This window comes from Lithobates pipiens, unplaced genomic scaffold (genome assembly GCF_037356315.1).
Source record: "Lithobates pipiens isolate NorthernLeopardFrog02 unplaced genomic scaffold, aLitPip1_a1.2 Scaffold_66, whole genome shotgun sequence".
NCBI lineage: Eukaryota > Metazoa > Chordata > Amphibia > Anura > Ranidae > Lithobates > Lithobates pipiens.
Genome location: NW_027507888.1, coordinates 557,783 through 575,531, shown reverse-complemented (window position 1 = coordinate 575,531; position 17,749 = coordinate 557,783). Strand labels below are relative to the sequence as shown.

Genomic DNA, 17,749 nt, shown 5'->3' with positions numbered 1-17,749 from the left:
AAAAATGAGTTTTGTTTAATTTTCCAGGCTATGTCCTGGACCAAATTATCCTTGTGGGTGTGAAAGTTGTTTTCTAGATGGGAAGAAGCAGATAGGCAGACATCCTCAAAAAATTAGCTATTCTAAAATTGCTGTCTGTTTCCTTAAAAAAAAAATCATCCTTGCGAGTGAGTGTGAAACTGGCTTTCTAGATGGGAAGAGGCAGGTAGGCAGGATGAAGCTAGTGACTGCAGGACAGCAATTAGTTATGCACACCAAGCTGACCGTCCTCTAAAAATGAGTTCATCTACATTTTGCAGTCTGTTTCCTGGACAAAAATCATCCTTGGGAGTGAGAGCATGATTGGCTTTCTACATGGGAAGAGGCAGGTAGGCAGGATGAAGCTAGTGACTGCAAGACAGCAATTAGTTATGCACACCAAGCTGACCGTCCTCTAAAAATGAGTTCATCTACATTTTCAGTCTGTTTCCTGGACAAAAATCGTCCTTGTGAGTGAATGTGAAACTGGCTGTTTAGATGGGAAGAAGCAGAAAGGCAGATTGGAGCTTTTGACTGGAGGACAGCAAGATGTTCTGCACACCAAGCAGGACATCCTCTAAAAATGAGTTCATCTACATTTGCAGTCTGTTTCCTGGACAAAAATCATCCTTGGGAGTGAGTGCGTAATTGGCTTTCTACATGGGAAGAGGCAGGCAGGCAGGATGAAGCTACTGACTGCAGGACAGCAATTAGTTATGCACACCGAGCTGACCGTCCTCTAAAAATGAGTTCATCTACATTTTGCAGTCTGTTCCCTGGACAAAAATCATCCATGTAAGTCAGTGCGTGATTGGCTTTCTACATGGGAAGAGGCAGGTAGGCAGGATGAAGCTAGTGACTGCAGGACAGCAATTAGTTATGCACACCAAGCTGGCCGTCCTTTCAAAAATGGGTCGAGTTACATTTGCAGGCTGTTTACTGGACAAAAAAGTGTACTTGTGATTGTGAAACTGGCTTTTTTGATGGGAAGCAGGTAGTGAGGATGAACCTTCTGATTAGGGGACTGGATTTACCTGCGCTTAGATAGCTGTCTGCACTGTCAAAAAAGAGATGAGCGATACTGTAAGGCTGCTTCATTGAAAAATGATGGGTCTTGTGAATGCATAGTTGCCTCCCTCGATGAGAAGCAGAAAAGATAAATGTATTTTCTCATTGATTACTTTATGCCCCAGTGAAAAAAAGTGCTGATGGAAGGTATACAATTGGGCACTTAAAGAGGAAGTAAACCCCCCCAAAAAAATTTAAAATTTTCAAATGTTTGTATAATAATTAATAACAGAATTCTGCATATCTATAAATCTTCAAAAAAACAAGCGTTAGAATTACCTTTTTGAGAAGTTCCATAAAGCACTGTCTTCCGCGTATTGCCTGCGCCATTTTTACTGCTGATTGTAGAATCATTGGCAGACGTCATTTATGCCCTTAGTTTGACTCCCTCACGAAATCTTGCGCATGCGCCGTAGCATCTTAACCAAGCCTCGATCACAAGGGGGAGTATCGGGAAGAGCAGGCTAATATCTACATCACAAGATTTCTTTTCTGTGCCTTTCTGAAGAGAATCTTGCGTACATTCCAATTCTGACAAGCCGTAAAAACACACGCAGCATAGGATACATGCCGTGCTGGAAAGTCCATACTGCGCAATCGCGCATGACATCATGGACTATAAAACAGCGATTTTTATGAAAAGTAAAAAAGTAAGTGCACTTTCTCAGGTAGCGATCAGCTGTCTGAGAAAAGTATTATCTGACAAGCTAAATATGTAACTGAGGGTTTACAAGCACTTTAACTGAAGTTCAGTCCTTCGCTGTTTTTACCTGTGACACTGCTCTCTACCTGATTCTTGTTTCTGGACTTGCTCCTGAGTACTTATTTTGTACCTGCATCCATGACCAGCTCCCTGTACCCTTATTCATGCTCCAAAAACCTTGCTACCCCTGTTTTATTGTGGCTGTTCTGACCTACATAGCTAGTTAAGTTGTTATTTGGTTTGCTGCACTTTCATGTTTCAGTCTCACTTATATTGTTTATGGTTTACTGGTGTTGGTGTCAGAATTGTATTCTTTGTCCTAATAAACCTCAATTAACTTCTTTCAGCCTGATTCATGATTTCCTAATGGACAGCCCACAGCCTACCAATCAGATCATCTTTGCTGGATACCTCCCATGTGGTATCCCTAACAGTCAATAAAGTGCTTGGGTTTGATGTAAAGGGATGATGGTATCCCTACCCAAGATGGCACAAAGGGTGCCTGCTGCAGGACATGTGAAATGTTTCTGCTGCAGGACCCTAATAAATGGTCCCATGACAGCAGTAAAGGGATTGGTGGCAAGGTTCCAGGTGCCAGCGGTCAGGGGGGGCCTTTCATGGTGTCTTGGCACGGAAGATTCTAGACTAGCTACGCTTCTGGACGTGGTGAATGTAGAACCTCACTCCACGCCAGTAACCTCAGGGATGCTTGGCAGTTGTGCTGATCACAAAGGTACTGTACTGCCCCAAATCCTGAATCCTTTTTGGTTCAGGCAGAGATCAAAATATTTTATAGCGTTCTGGCTTTTTCATATTTTTTTAGGTGACAGGTTCTCTTTAATGTCCCATAAATTACAAGTGCTAGTTTTACTCTTATACATGACATGTTCTCTTTATTTACACATGCATGACATGATATCTTTATTCACCATTGTTGACCTCTCAAATGTGCTGTGTTAATTTTATTATACCATTGTACCATTATCGGTTTTGTATACTCTCCCATGCATGATGTCTCCTGTTCAAATCATTCTAACACAATATAGGTTTTTTATTGAAAAATTAATGATATAGTTCATCTTTATACTTCTGTACGCAATATATATTCATGTAGAGGTGAAATGCGCAAGTGGTCGACAAACTGTTTTTACCTTCTTTAAGTATGGAAGACGATAGATATCTATTTCCCCAAATATCATATTTATTGATAATTTTTGAGCAGACAGTAAAAGTAGATTTGACATTAGCAAAAATGTACACTGAATCAGGAACAGTAAGTGGATATATTTTAAAATATCAACCAAAAATATAAATTTTATTTTTTGGACCTAAATGACAAAATAAACCAAACCCTCTAAACACAAATAAGTCGTACATATCCTAATTGTAACAACACTGAGCAGTTCAAGTGTGGACTTGATAATCTTTCATTAATCTTTAAAAAGTATTTTAGTCTTTTATTGTGCTTCTAACACAATCAAATTAAAGTTAATGCAACAGTGACATCTAGTGGCGCCATTTGCAATGCCAACTGAAATCAACTCCTTTATGACACCTGGTGGCCATTTGCATCTCTACAGCCAGAAATGCAAACATTTCAATAAAAAATTACCCGCGCAAATGTCGGACGGCGCAAGAATTTGCGACTGTGCCAAAAAATTATACCACGCCCTTGTCGACAATTGTGCCATATCAAGCTTCTCCGTACGTGTCTTAAAGAGGCGCATCCATGCGCCGTATTCAGTTTGCGATGATGACTGCATAGGGATGGCTATCGAAGGCGCCAGAAATCACAATACAGTGCTGGAGGTAAAGGCACCAGGCAAGGTTTAATGTGGTAAAGCCGCAAAGGCGAGAAAATCAAAACGCGAGCGAACGGCAAAACTGGGGAGACAAATGCACCTCTTGGCAGTCGCCCGTCGTTCACAAACATTTTTAAATGACTCATTTTGGAGGTATGGAGGCTTAGTTAGAAAACCCAGGGTGTTTCGCAAGACGCAGAGTCTGTGGTACGCCCCTACGCAACAAAATACCCCAAGAGTCAAACCAGAGAGTCAAACTAGTATAGCACACATTTGAAACGCGTTCGGTGTTGGTCAGTCTGTTGAGCTTGACCCTGTATCTGGTACGCTTGTTAGGAATGTACTGTTTCAATGGCAAGCGGCCAGAAAATCTAATCAGGGACTCATCAATGCAGACAACTTGATGGGGAATAAACAAGGCTGCAAAACATTGAAGTGGTTTGAGGGGCTGAATTTTGTAGAGCCGCTCATATTCAGGGTCTCCACAAGGACGACAAAGTTAATTGTCGTTGAAGTGCAAGAACCGCAAGATCTGCTCGTATAGTTTCCTGGACATGGAGTTAGAGAACACGGGTATATGGTCAATCTGATGCATGGACCAATAAATCCGCAATGTCATGAATTTGTGTGCCCATGTTGAGGGAAAGGCCCAGAAAGGTCTTAAATTCGGAAAACGTAATTGGCTTACAATCTCTGGCAAGGGAAGGCAACTGGAGATTAGCGGCGATTTGTTGACCAGCATATAAATTAGTTTGGTCCACAATGGATCTATAGAGATCTTCTGTGAAAAACGGCGAATAAAAATCAAGTGGTGTAAAATCGGCTGTTTCCATCTGAATACTGGGTTGGCCAGTGAATAGGGGAAGTACGGGTTCTGCAGAAGTGGTGGGCACCCAATCAGGATTGGCAAATTCTGCAGGAAGGGCACTATGGGAACGACAGGCCTGATTTTTGTCGTCTTGGTGGCAGCGGGACACTACTTGTGCTTGCCAGCTTGAACTGCACTTATGGGACTCGCCACATCACCATGTGTTACTGCAGTGCTGGATGTATGTCCAGGGTGTACTAGGCCGCTGGTGCTTCCCAGCTCACCAGAAGGTTGAGCAGTGCTTGTACTGGCTCTCTGCTCCAATACGAGGGACCTGCGGTTCTTGCACCTCAACATCAGTAGATTGGGGTCTGGTGTGCCTGACGTTGGCTCTGACAAGGATGGTGAGGTCCCTGTTATCTGTTATGGAGCCACTGTCCTCTACAAGATCGTATTCTGAGCCTGAATCTGACAGATGAGTGACTTCCTCTTCACTATCTGTCATGCTCAGAAACGTGTAGGCCTCTTCACTAATGTACCTTCGATTTGCCATTTTGGGCTCTAAATTTAGTGGTATACTAGTGACATTCACAGGTAAAAAAGCACCTAGGCTGTCAGCGACTGTATAAAATGATACCAAAAAAAAAACTTGGCGATCGCAGGGATCAGGCCTGACTCTGCGAACACTGCAGTTATGTGTGATGTGTTTTCTAAGTGACGGTGATCGATCAATACTGCACTTGGGTGGGCTGGGCGAAGGGGGAAAAAGCAGGTGCCAGCAGGTATCTGGTCTGATCCCACTAACTGCGTTTTTTGAAACCCTAAACTGCTGGGGATGCTAGTATAGATCTGATCAGATATTGATCTGTTCAGATACTATACCACTAAGAGGTTTATGCTTTGCGCGTGGCTGTTGGCACTCCTGGCGCTGCCTGGGCTGACGCAGACCCTATCTGACCCTAAAACCTTATTGATATCACCCGCCAGGCGATCAGGGCGTTAAACCTTTATTGGGTAATAAATGGCAGACGCCCTGATGCTATAAAAAGCAAACTAACCAGAGTTACCCGTAACAATTATACGGTGATCACTGAAAGGGTTAACTCTAGGGGCAATCAGGGCGGGGGGGGGGTTAAAACCGTTGGTTGTATATAGGGGTACACCTAACATTATAAAATCCTGGCGGTGAACCTAAATAACTGTCAACCTAGCGGCACCAGTGACACTAATGCAACGATAAGAAAAATGATTGCTCAGTGATACTGGCAAAAGGGGGTGAAAGGATTACCGGGTGGGCAATCAAAGGGTTAAACATTTAATTGGGGGGTGGGTAGGGGGCTACCCTGAACCTAAAGGGGCCCTGACACTTTTTACAGTCACAACTGACACTAAATGCAGTGATCGGTAAATAAATGACCACTAAAATCAGTGACTGACTGGGGGGCAGGGACAGGTATGTAATTGTGCTGATGTAAATGTACAGGCGGTGGTCCCTAACCAGTTAAATATCCATTAATTTTTTTTTTAATTATGAAAAAAATAAAACAAAAAAATAGTGACATGATGATTAAGCCTGGGTTCACACTGGTGTGATGTGGGAAATCCTGTGTGGGTGCCCGCATTACACCTGAATCAGACGGTTCAAACTGACATCTGCAAACCACTGCGAATGTCAGTAGAAGGCTAATGACTCCCCCAGATTAGATTGCAGTGTGAACTGTGGAATGGCTCCAAAGTGTCCTGCACTATTCTGGTGTAAATGTGAATTTCAGCCATACAGTTGCACAGACATCGCATGTGATGTTCACAGCAATGCGGTGCGAATCACATGCAAAGTCTGATTGCACAAGTGTGACCCAAGGCTTAATGTCCTAGGTAAGGGAATAGGATCGGCCCAGATTAATGGATGCAAATTAACTATTGCTCAGACTCAGTGATTGTAAGGCTTTGTTTTTAAATTTTTATATTATAAAACCACAAACGCATCCACTGTGCAGTTTGTTTTGCAGAGTGGCCCTGATCCTCGACTTCTGGGGTCCCTCGGCGGCTCCTCCCCACATTGTATAATGCCCTAGGAGAAGCACTCTCTGGGGGGTTACCTTGCGGGCACTCCCGAGTCCAGCATTCATGTCCATAGGCGCCGAATGTATGACTCGGTCCCGCCCTCCAGCACCTGTGTCATTTGATTTGAATGACAGCTGTGGGAGCCAATGGCTGACCTGCTATCAATATATCCAATCAAGACCCGAGAACCATGGGCAGAGGAAGAGTGCATCTGTCGTGGGAAATTCCAGGACTCAGGTGAGTAAAACGGGGGGGCTGGTCACTAGAAGAATTTTTTTTTTCACCTTAACCGCTTTCAGATGGACCATTTTGCTGGCTTAAGACCAGACCAGACCACTTTTTGCGACTCGGCACTGCGTCGCTTTAATTGACAGTTGCGTGGTCATGCGACGTGGCTCCCAAACAAAATTGATGTCCTTTTTTTCCCACAAATAGAGCTTTCTTTTGGTGGTACTTGATCACCCCTGCGGTTTTTATTTTTTGCGCTATAAACAAAAATAGACAATTTTGAAAAAAACAAATTTTTTACTTTTTGTTATAATATCCCCCCCCAAAAAAAGTTTCCTCAGTTTAGGCTGATACGTATTGTTCTACATATTTTTGGTAAAAAAAAAATTGCAATAAGCTATTGGTTTGCGTAAAAGTTATAGCGTTTACAAAATGGGGATAGTTTTATGGCTTTTTTTTTTTAACTAGTAATGGTGGCGATCAGCTTTTTTTTTTTAAATTTTTTATTTTGTGACTGCGACATTATGGCAGACACATCGGACACTTTTGGCACAATACAAATGCACTGATTCCTGTGTGACACTGGCAGTGAAAGGGTTAACCAGGGGGTGGCAGTATAGGGGTTAAGTGTTCCTAAGGGTGTGTTACTAACTGTGGGGGGCTGGGCTTTGTGTTGGTGAACACTGATCTCTGCTCCAATCACATGGAGCAGAGATCAGTGTCACTTGTTGCTAGGCAGAAACGGGGAGATGCTGTTTACAATGACATCTCCTCATTCAGCTTTCCCGTGAGACTATCGCAGGTATCCCCGCGGTGATAGTCCGCGGGACCCGCTACTGGACTCACGGGGGTCCGACCGACATACCGCCAGCACGCACGTGATGGCAGGTCAGCATATGGTAATAAACGTCCCTGTACGCCAATATGCCTGCCCGTGCCATTCTGCCAAAGTACATCGGTGTGCGTCGGTCGGGAAGTGGTTAATGCATAGGATGATATAATAATGCAATAGAAAATGGGGAAACATTAACCAGATCAGTCAGTAAAGGGTTAAGTAGTGGTGGCTTAGCAGTGATACAGAGATTTGTAGAGGGGATGGAGAGTGTAAGAAGTGATTAGTGTAGAGGGGGAGTAGAAGTTGCATTAGATAGGGAATTTCAGGGGTCAGATATTAAATCATTTACTAATTTAAAGTTGGAGTTCTCCCTGTCGAACCGTTCGTTTTATAAATATCTCCAGGTCAGACATGCAGTCCAGTCACAATTTGGACCTCAAAAGGTACAGTGGATTCAGATTCCTGTGTTATCACAAATTATGTCCCAGGATACGCTTAAGGGACTGATTTCTTATATGTATGCTAGATTAGGGGATAAAATGCTAGATCATGAAGCCCTGCTCAAAAGTAGGAAAAGATGGGAGAAGGACGTGGCTCCACTGTCCAACTCCGACTGGGATCGGATAATCGATCACGGAACTAGTGTTTTGATTTCCCCTTCCCAGAAAGCTTCCCACCTTTTCTTTTATCGGGTATATCGTACCCCCAAGAAAATGTTTAAATTATGCTGGAGAAATAACGACCACTGTCCTAGATGCGGCTTAACCGGTGATTTCATCCACATGTTTTGGAGGTGTCTGAAATTATTTAGGTAGTGGACGCAGGTTATAGATCAGATTAACAGAATCTTTAATCTAACACTGAAAGCAATGGTCAGGACTTGTCGCCTGACTATACCTGAGGGACTCATAATCCCCAACGTCACTATAATACCAGTTATTAGATGTCTTTTCAAAGCAAGGAAGCTAATTGCTCAACAATGGCACTCTCATTCAGGCCCGTCATTTGAAACTTGGCTGGCAACCATAAAAACAATTGGCAACGAAAGGGTCTTTTTCATCAAACAGGGCAATAACAAGAAGTTCACGAGCTTATGGGTTTCTTGCTTGTGGAAGTTGGGGATCTCGCTATAAATAGAAGGGCTGCAATAGCTTCTGCCACAGAAAACACTCTCCTCACGGGCGTCTGGTGCCTCTCTCCCTATATATAATTTTTTTTTTTCTGAGTGTTTTTCCCTTTTCACGAAGGGTGGGCCATTCCCCTTTTAGGGCTTCCCTGTTGGCCTCTTCACGACTCTGAATTGGGTATACAATGTGATCCTATGGGGTGGGGAGCTGGGGGGAGGAAAATTCAATATATGTATAAGACGCCAGGGCACTAGGTATAGTCACTGTGTATATTCCGAGAACACCAAGGGTGTTGAGGTTTCTTCCTATCTTTTTTTTCTTTTTTTGTATTTCTTAAATGTTATGAATTTTTTATGATCACAAGGAATTTTTGGAAAAGAAAAAAAAAGATGGGAGGAAAAAAGAAAAAAACTGAAATTAAATATGCCACGATGATGTGGAACTGCAAACGAGACACAAATGAGCGGCAAGCTGAATTTAGTCTCCTGTATAAGATTACTGATGTGGCAAAACAAAAAAGAGAAGAAAAAAAGATGGGGAATGGGAGATTTGTATCAGAAGAGAGGAAGACGCAAGACCTGAATATAAATGATCGGCTGTGACTGTCGGGGGGGGGGGGGGGGCAGAAAACAATACACAGGCTGGGGGCATTGAGTTGCTGCTGGGCCCCTTGTTAGCCGCTGGGCCCCTTCCCACCCACTAAACGCCAGTATTCTGCCAAACTCAGCTGTTTGTCTATGTACTGGGTTGTCTGACAAAGGAGGCGGAGCAACGAACATCAGCCCCGCCCATCCCTGACATCAGAGCTTCAGTTTGACAGCTCCACTCACTCTCCCTGCAGCCATATGCCCCACTTACCCCCAAATCACTTTCTGCGCTGGATCCATTGTCGCACTGCTGCATGTCTGGTTAGGCTGTCTGCAATGGGTATGGGCACCACCCCTGAATCCGGAGACACACAGTCTCCGGGGACAGTGTACTCAAAATGGGCATGTCTGGTCACCCTACCTTAGCACCCTGTCCACAACTCACCCCAGCACCCTCCTCTACAGCTTTCACCTCTGCACAATCTGTAAACCCCCCTCTTCCCTGCTATAACCCCTACAAAAATCCCCCCTCTTCCAGCTCTCCCCTTTGCCCAAGTCATTTTTTTTTTTCTGATACCTCCTTCCAGCTTTCTCGTAAATCCTCCCACCCCCACACAAAAAGCTCTCGCCTGTTCTTGCAGAATGCAGCCATCACGGCTCTGTTGTGCCTGGGCTGTTTCACAGCACGTCGCTTCTCTGTGCTACACACAGTTTTAACAGGCTGCAGGTGGAGAAAGAAGCTGCCTCCCCAAGCCCTATATTTACAAATGTGGGGGATTGCAGTGTGGAGACCTGGGACATCTATCTATAAACATCCAGCATCATGTGCCCTGGATGCAGTGCCGACACTAGCGCACAGAAGCTGGAGGAGGAAGTGATTCCTTTACTTTTCTGTGTCGCGTGACAAGGAAAGGGAGAGAAGGCTGCCAGAGGTGGTGGAATTCCATTCCTGCAGAAAAAAAGCCCACATATGGGCCTATATACTCTGGTAAATGACTGCCCACCAACTAGCTTAACACAATGAGTGGGATATTACATCTTGATTGGTGGAGGCTTTACCTTCCCGTTCTACCACACGGGCTGGTGGGGTGTGACACAGGCTGTGACTGGCAGAAATTTGCCCACACCATTGTTGGCAAAAAATAAATTGCTTTCAAATATACGTTTGTATGATGATGTAAAACCGCTTTATTGATCTTTATTTTTACTGAGTCCCAAAGGCTTTTAAATTTTTTTTTTTTCTGTAGCACCTTGAAGAGTTAGTAAGAGTTAAAAACTCATACAAATTATGATTTACATTTGTCTGTAAATATTGTTACAGATATCTATATGAAGTAACCAGATACGCTGCCATATTTGTCTGAATATTATCTGCTATGTGCATTGTATCTTAATTGAAGTGATTCAGGTGTTTGGTCATTTCCAGTCCAGGAGAAATGTGCTATATAAAGAGTATATGTGAGTTTGCCTTTCATGCCTGTTATACCTGACAAAGGATCCAAAACTGTATTTGAGTTTGCAACTCTTAACCTCCCTGGCGGTATTAAGATTTTTGGTGCCGATAGCGGTAACAATTTTTTGCATGGACATTTGGCTTTTTTTTTTTTATATTGTAGGCCTGTAATTAAGAATGACTCGCTTAAATCTGTCCAAACCAGAGTCTAGTAGACATCCTGGGTATGATGAATTTTGAAAAACAAAATCGAGAATTATATGAAAACTATAAATTATACCAAATAAAAATTATTCAATGTAATCAAATGTGCTGAAACTTAGTTGCAGAATTGTCGCTGTCATTTTTCCGTGTTTGATGGATCTCCCCACAAATCACTATCGCTCAATTCTGCAAGTGATTCTAATTATCTGTTTTCTAGCTGGTCTAAAACTACTTTTGATGTAAAGGGACGGTTTTGGTTGCTATAGACCAGGGCTCGACAAAACCTGGGCGCCAGGTCGCATTTGCGTCTAGAATTAGCGACCTGGGGCATCACAGCTGGGGGTATCCTGTCACCGCGAACCCCCCCGGTGTGATCGCATCGGGCCGCACCGCCGGTAATTGAGCCCCCGGCTTTGAGGCCTTCTACGATCCTATGGTTCCTTCTGGAATCTGGCGTCCTCTTGTGGTGGCCGTTGGTATTACAACCAGCAATGCTAATAGGCTGGCAGGCAGGGGAAGCTCCATCTCCTTCCCTTTATTTAGAACCCCTAAACATTATATATATATATATATATATATATATATATATATACACCCTAGAGAATAAAATGGTGGTGGTTGCAATACTGTCTGTCACACCGTATTTGCACAGCGGACTTACAAGCGTACTTTTGGGGAAAATGTATTTGATAACAAAAAAATAAGACAACAGTAAAGTTAGCCCAATTTTATTTTTTTTATATTGTGAAAGATAATGTTGCGTCGAGTAAATCGATACCCAACATGACATACTTCAAAATTGCGCCCGCTCATGGAATGGCGACAAACTTTTACCCTTAATCTCCATAGGCGACGTTTAAAAAATTCTACAGGTTGCACGTTTTAAGTTAGAGGTCTGGGGCTAGAATTATTGCTCTCACTCTACCGATCGCAGCGATACCTCACATGTGTGGTTAAACACAGCTTTCATATATGCGTTCGCTTCTGCACACAAGCTTGGCGGGACAGGGCGCGTTTTAAAAAAAAAAATTTTTCTTATTAACTTTTATTTTATTCACTGTTCTTATAAAAAAAAGTGTCACTTTTATTCCCATTACAAGGAATGTAAAAATCCCTTGTAATAGAAAAAAGCATGACAGGTCCTCTTGTATATGAGATCTGGGGTCAGAGAGACCTCGCATCTCATATTTACACTAAAATGCAATTTAAAAAAATATTGTCATTTGAAAAAAAAAAAATGTCCCTCAAGAGCTATGGGCAATGACTTGGAGACGGGGGGCTATCTTCCCCTCACTCGTCTCCATGTCAGGCCAGGGACAGGTACAGATCGCCGTCAGACCAGGCTCCTAACTTTTTTAGCACGCTCCTAGATTCCAAGCAAATTTGTCAACCCCTGCTATAGACAATCTCCAGTTTCCAGGCAGAAAGAACAGTGTATGTCACGGGACAAACCACTAGGGACAAAAGGCATGTGAAATACATTCACAGTAATATAATCTGTAAGATTAGAGTATACTATGTATAGTGTGTTTCACTTTTTGAATTTGGCACTGTTCTTAGCCCCTGTGTCACAACGCTTGCAAGGAACGGAGCCCGGCACTGTGATGAATCGAGTAGAAGACGAGCCGCTCACACTGGGTAGTAATCGCAGGATCCAGGGGTCAAGGTAAGTAAGCTCTTCCTGGATCCTGCGTTGCGATCTGGCTCGGGGTTAGCGCTTTTGGTTCTGAAATTCCACCCTGAGCCTGACTCGGGAATACCGCCAGGGAGGGTAATCTACAAGGTGCTGCAGATTGGACGTTTTTGTTTTTCTATACATTGGAGGGTGGGTGATATCCATTATCTGCATCAAGATGCTGATTAGACAGCATGATTATTGCACAGGTGTGCCTTAGGCTGGCCACAGTAAAAGGCCACTCCTAAAATGTGCAGTTTTATCACACAGCACAATGCCCCAGATGTCACAAGTTTGAGGGAGTGTGCAATTTGCACGCTGACTGCAGGAATGTTCACCAGAGCTGTTGGCCTTCAATAGAATATTTATTAATTTCTCTACCCTAAGCCATCGCCAAAAGAGTTCCAGAAAATTTGGCAGTACATCCAACTGACCTAACTGCAGACCACGTGTAACCACACCAGCCCAGGACCTCCACATCCAGCATCTTCACCTCCAGGATCGTCCAGCCACCCGGACAGCTGCTGCCGCAAGCGGTTTGCAAAACTAAAGAATTTCTGCACAAACTGTCACACTGTCTCAGGTAAAGCTGCCCATTCCTCTTGGCAAAACTTTCAGTTCCTGTAAATTCTTGGGCTGTCTTGCATGAACTGCACGTTTTGAGATCTCCCCGGAGTGGAGCAATGATATTGAGGTCAGGCGACTGAAATTACCATTTCAGAACCTTTACTTCTGTTGTAGCCATTGACTGGTCAACTTGACCTTGTCTTTTGGATCATTGTCAAGTTGAAATGTCCAAGTACATCCCATGAGCATCTTCCTGTCTGAATGCAAATGTTCTTCCAGTATTTTTTGAGAACGTACTGCATTCATCTTGCCATCAACTTTGACCACATTTCCTGTGCCTTTGTAGCTCATACATCACCAAAACATCAGCGATCTACCTCCGTGTTTCACATTAGGAATGATGTACCTTTTCACCATTGGCCTTGTTGATTCCTCTCCAAATTGTGTTTATGGTTGTGGCCAAAAAGCTCAATTTTTAATTTTATTTTTTTGGTCTCGTCAGTCCAACTTTCTGTGCCAGGTTTGAGGTTTTTCTTTGCATCCCAAACCATTTTCCTGACAGTTGGGGCTGAAATTTTAGTTCAGAGTGAATTCACAAAGCTAAAAATGTGTGTGAAAAAATTGTCCCAGTGAATTGCTCCAGTGAAAATCAACCAATTCCTGTGTTCATCCCTCATCTGTGTCTCCGTGTCACTGATTCCACCAATATGTGACAGCACCAACACCTTGTAGATTGGCTACTCACCAGAAATATACATACACCTTTCTCTCAATGAGATAACCACTCCACTAAGAGCATCAGTCTGCACTTTTCCCAAACAGCGTGTCAGTATAATTCACTTATCCTGTTCTATTTGTTCTCATAAAAAATAAACGGCAATCATTGTGCAGTATGTCTTTACTGTTTTATTAACCACTTCAATACAGGGCATTTATACACCCTTCCTCCCCAGACCAATTTTTAGCTTTCAGCGCTAACTTTAAATGCCAATTACTTATGCAACACTGTACCTAAACCATTAGAAAAAATAGAGCTTTCTTTTGGTGGTATTTAATCACCACCGGATTTTTTATTTTTTGCAACATAAGTGAAAAAAGACTGAAAATTTTGAAGAGAATTTAGTTTTTTTATTTTTTATGATAAAATTTTGCAAATAAGTAATTTTTGTTCATAAATTTGGGCCAAAATTTATACTGCTACATCTCTTTGGTAAAAAATAACCCAAATTAGTGGATATTTAGTCTCTTTGAAAGTTAGTCTACAAGCTATGGTGCAAATCCATTGAAAATTGATCACATCTGATCACACCTGATGCACTGGCGGCCTATCATTTCTTGAGGCTCTGAAATGTGAGGAAAGTACAAATAGCCCATGCAGGGAGCACCATCAGGGGTTCTAGGAGCATAAATGACACCTGTAATTTCCTAACCTATTACGTTTGTGAAGTCCCTGGAGCACCAGGACAGTAGAATTGCCCACAAAATGACCCCATTTTGTAAAGTAGACACAACGTATTCTGAGTCATAATGAGTCTTTTGAACAGTTATTTTTTTTTTTTTTTCCACAAGACTTCGGAAAACGTGGAAAGAAAATGAAAACATTTTTTTTTTTTTATATACACAAGGTGGTCAGTTTATAAGATATTTCTAACTCAAAGCATGTACATAGGATGAGTAGCAGAATGTATTTTGGGGTGTCATTTTTGCAGAGTATTGCGTGACCACATGTGTGAGACTTCTACACAGCCTGGCCATATACAGAGGTCCAACATTGAAGTAGTACCTTCTGGCATTCTAGGAGCATAAATGACACATCTCATTTTGTTCCTACCTATCACGCTTTTTTGAAGGTCCTGGAGCACCAGGACAATGGAATTACCCCCAAAATGACCACATTTTGGAAAGCAAACACCTCAATGTTTATTCTGAGGCATGGTCTGCAAATAGGTACTCGGGTACTCTTGACGGTCTGGTGACGGGTACTCCATTTCAATATGTTTGAAATTTAAGTAGACAAGAAAACAGAACGCTCAATGGATGCCAAAGTATGAACATAATTCCAAAGGGCAAAACACCACAATATATGGGCTGGATAATACAAGTAGAGGATGGTATCAGGACTAGCTGCAATACAAATAATCATAACCCCCTAGACATCTCTGGGGTGGAAGCCTTTCACCCGCTACCCCCACCATGGGGGGCAATGGTAAGTGTTAGAAGAGGGAGAGACACTACAGAGAAGACTGAAAAAATAATGGAGAGACTAGAGAAAGGAGACCAAAGACGAGAGGAAAGGGAAAAAGGGGAAGGGCGGGGGTCCCAGCAAAGTAGGTCAGACCAGGCCCAGGCATGGAGCGTAGGGAATTCATATGAAATCCACGGCTCCCACAGTTTTAGAAATTTAGCATGTGAGTAATGTACGATGCTGGACATGCGTTCTTGCAGTAGCGTAGCAGTCATACGTGTCTTTACCCCATGGAAATCCACCCGTTGGGTCTTCCAGGCCTGGGCAATGGTCCGCTTAGCTGCTATGAAAATATAGGTAGCCAGCTTCTGTTGAGGACCTTGCAAACCAGGTATCAGACAGTGGAGAAGAGCTAGCTTGGCATCCCTTCGGATTGTCAAGTGGAAGAGTGTCTGCAGCAAACCAAAGATTCTCGACCAGAACCCTACTAGCCTCGGACAGGACCACCAGGTGTGAAGAACATCCCCTCGTTGTCCACAATTGCGAAAGCACCTGTCAGAGCTTACAGGGAAGGCCTGAGCGGTGCGAGCCGGAAACCCAGTACCAAAGGAATAGTACTTTGTACGCGGCTTCCAAAGTATCTGTATTAAAGGAACATTTGGCTACCATTCTCCAGGCTTTACTCCAGTCTTCCAGATCAATTGGGGCCTGAAGGTCCCTTTCCCACTGGGCCATATATGGGAGGAGTGCTGATGGCGGGCGTCCATTCAGGGATGCATAAATTGCCGAGATAAGGCCTGGGGACCCAGGGGCAGATAGGCATACGTGCTCAATCATTTTTTTGAAATGGGTAAGTGGACGTGCGACGCAGGGCCCCAATCCAGTGTCTCAATTGAATAAAACGATAAAGCTCACTAATCGGAGCCTCGTGCTTCTCCCGGATAGCCTCCCAGGAAGGAAAAAGCCGCGTGGAACGAAAATCTTGGACTCGTATATATCCATGAGAGGGCCACCAAGAAAACGCCCGAGGTTCTTCCATGCCCGGGGGGAAAAGAGGGTTATGAGTGATGGGGAGCAGGGGTAAAAAGGAAGACATCAAGTTGCCAGAGAAACGGACGGAATCACAAATTTGCAGACCATGAAGCAGCATTGGACTCAAAGAAGGGTGTAACGTCCAAGGGAGGCAAAGCAGTGCCTGAAGTGGACAGGGGTCGCAGTTAGGCACCTCAAGGAGCACCCAGAGGGGAACCTCCGTAGACGCATGGAGCATAGTCAAAGGGGAAATCTGAGCCGCAATGTAGTATTTGGAGATGTTGGAAACCCCCATTCCTCCCTGAAGCCTATGGGTAAAAAGAGTCGCTCTAGATATCCTCCTGGGACGTATATGCGCCCAGATGAATTGGAGGATCCTATTCTGCAGGAGTCAGAGAAAAAAAAACAGGCACGTGGACCGGCAGGGTGCGAAAATAATAAAGAACTTTGGGCAGGATCGTCCTTTTCATGGCAGAGATCCTGCCCACCCACGAGAGGGTAGGGAATTGCCAATTCTGCATAAGAGTGGACACTGTGCGCAGCAGGGGATAGTAGTTGGCTGAAAACAAGGAGGAATAAGGTGGTGTCAATTTAATGCCGAAGTAGTCAATTGAGTGGGATGCCCAACGGTAGGGAAAGTGGAAAGGGGAGATTGACGTTCAGTGCTGTGGTCTTGGAGGGGTTAATTTGAAGGCCAGATAAGGCTGAAAACTGGTCCACTATAAATTGTAAGTTAGGCAGGGAGATGAGGGGGTCCGACAGTCCAAAGGGCGTCGTCCGCAAAAGTTTGTTTTATATTGAGTACCCGCATAGGGAACTCACGAGATGTCACCGTTGGCCCTGATCGCCGCCGCCAGCGGCTCCAATGCCAAGATAACGAGCCGGGAACGGGGCATCCCTGTCTAGTACCTCGGTGTATAGGGAATGAGTCAGAGCCCGCTTATTTTGCCCAGGGTGCAGAATAGAGGGCTTGGATCTAACTCAAAAAATTCACCCCAAATCCCCATCTAGTCAAAACACATTGAAGATAACCCCAGGAGAGCGAGTCAAATGCTTTATAGATATCTAATGAAAGCAGGAACCCCGGGATTTTACGTTGGAGGAGGATATGGAGGAGATGGATAACCTTGCGGACATTGTCCCCCGCCTGGCGACCGGGCACAAAGCCCACTTGGTCCCCGTGAATGTGGGCCTGAAGGTATCTACTCACATGCTTGGAACCTTGCTTAAGACCTTCAGGTTGACATTCAACAGGGAGATGGGGCGAAATGATTGTGGGTCTGTAGCTTCCTCAGTTGACTTGGGGAGCATGGAGATGAGCTTTAAGCGAGTCAGGTGAGGGCCGCAATCCTTCCCGCCATGAGTTGAAATAGGAAGTCATGTGGGGCCTGAG

At 43.9% G+C, this 17,749-nt stretch overlaps 1 long non-coding RNA gene across 2 annotated transcripts in view; it reads left to right on the top strand.

Moving 5' to 3' along the window:
- LOC143958945 (uncharacterized) overlaps window positions 1–17,749 on the top strand; it is a 126,274-nt gene that overhangs the window by 13,620 nt on the left and 94,905 nt on the right. The window contains exon 1 of one of the 2 annotated variants that reach the window (XR_013270155.1): window positions 13,136–13,155. The exons of the other annotated variant lie outside the window; for it this stretch is intronic. This is a non-coding gene — a long non-coding RNA (uncharacterized LOC143958945). Of the gene's footprint in view, window positions 1–13,135; window positions 13,156–17,749 lie in introns of those variants that run through there. 2 annotated transcript variants of the gene reach the window in all.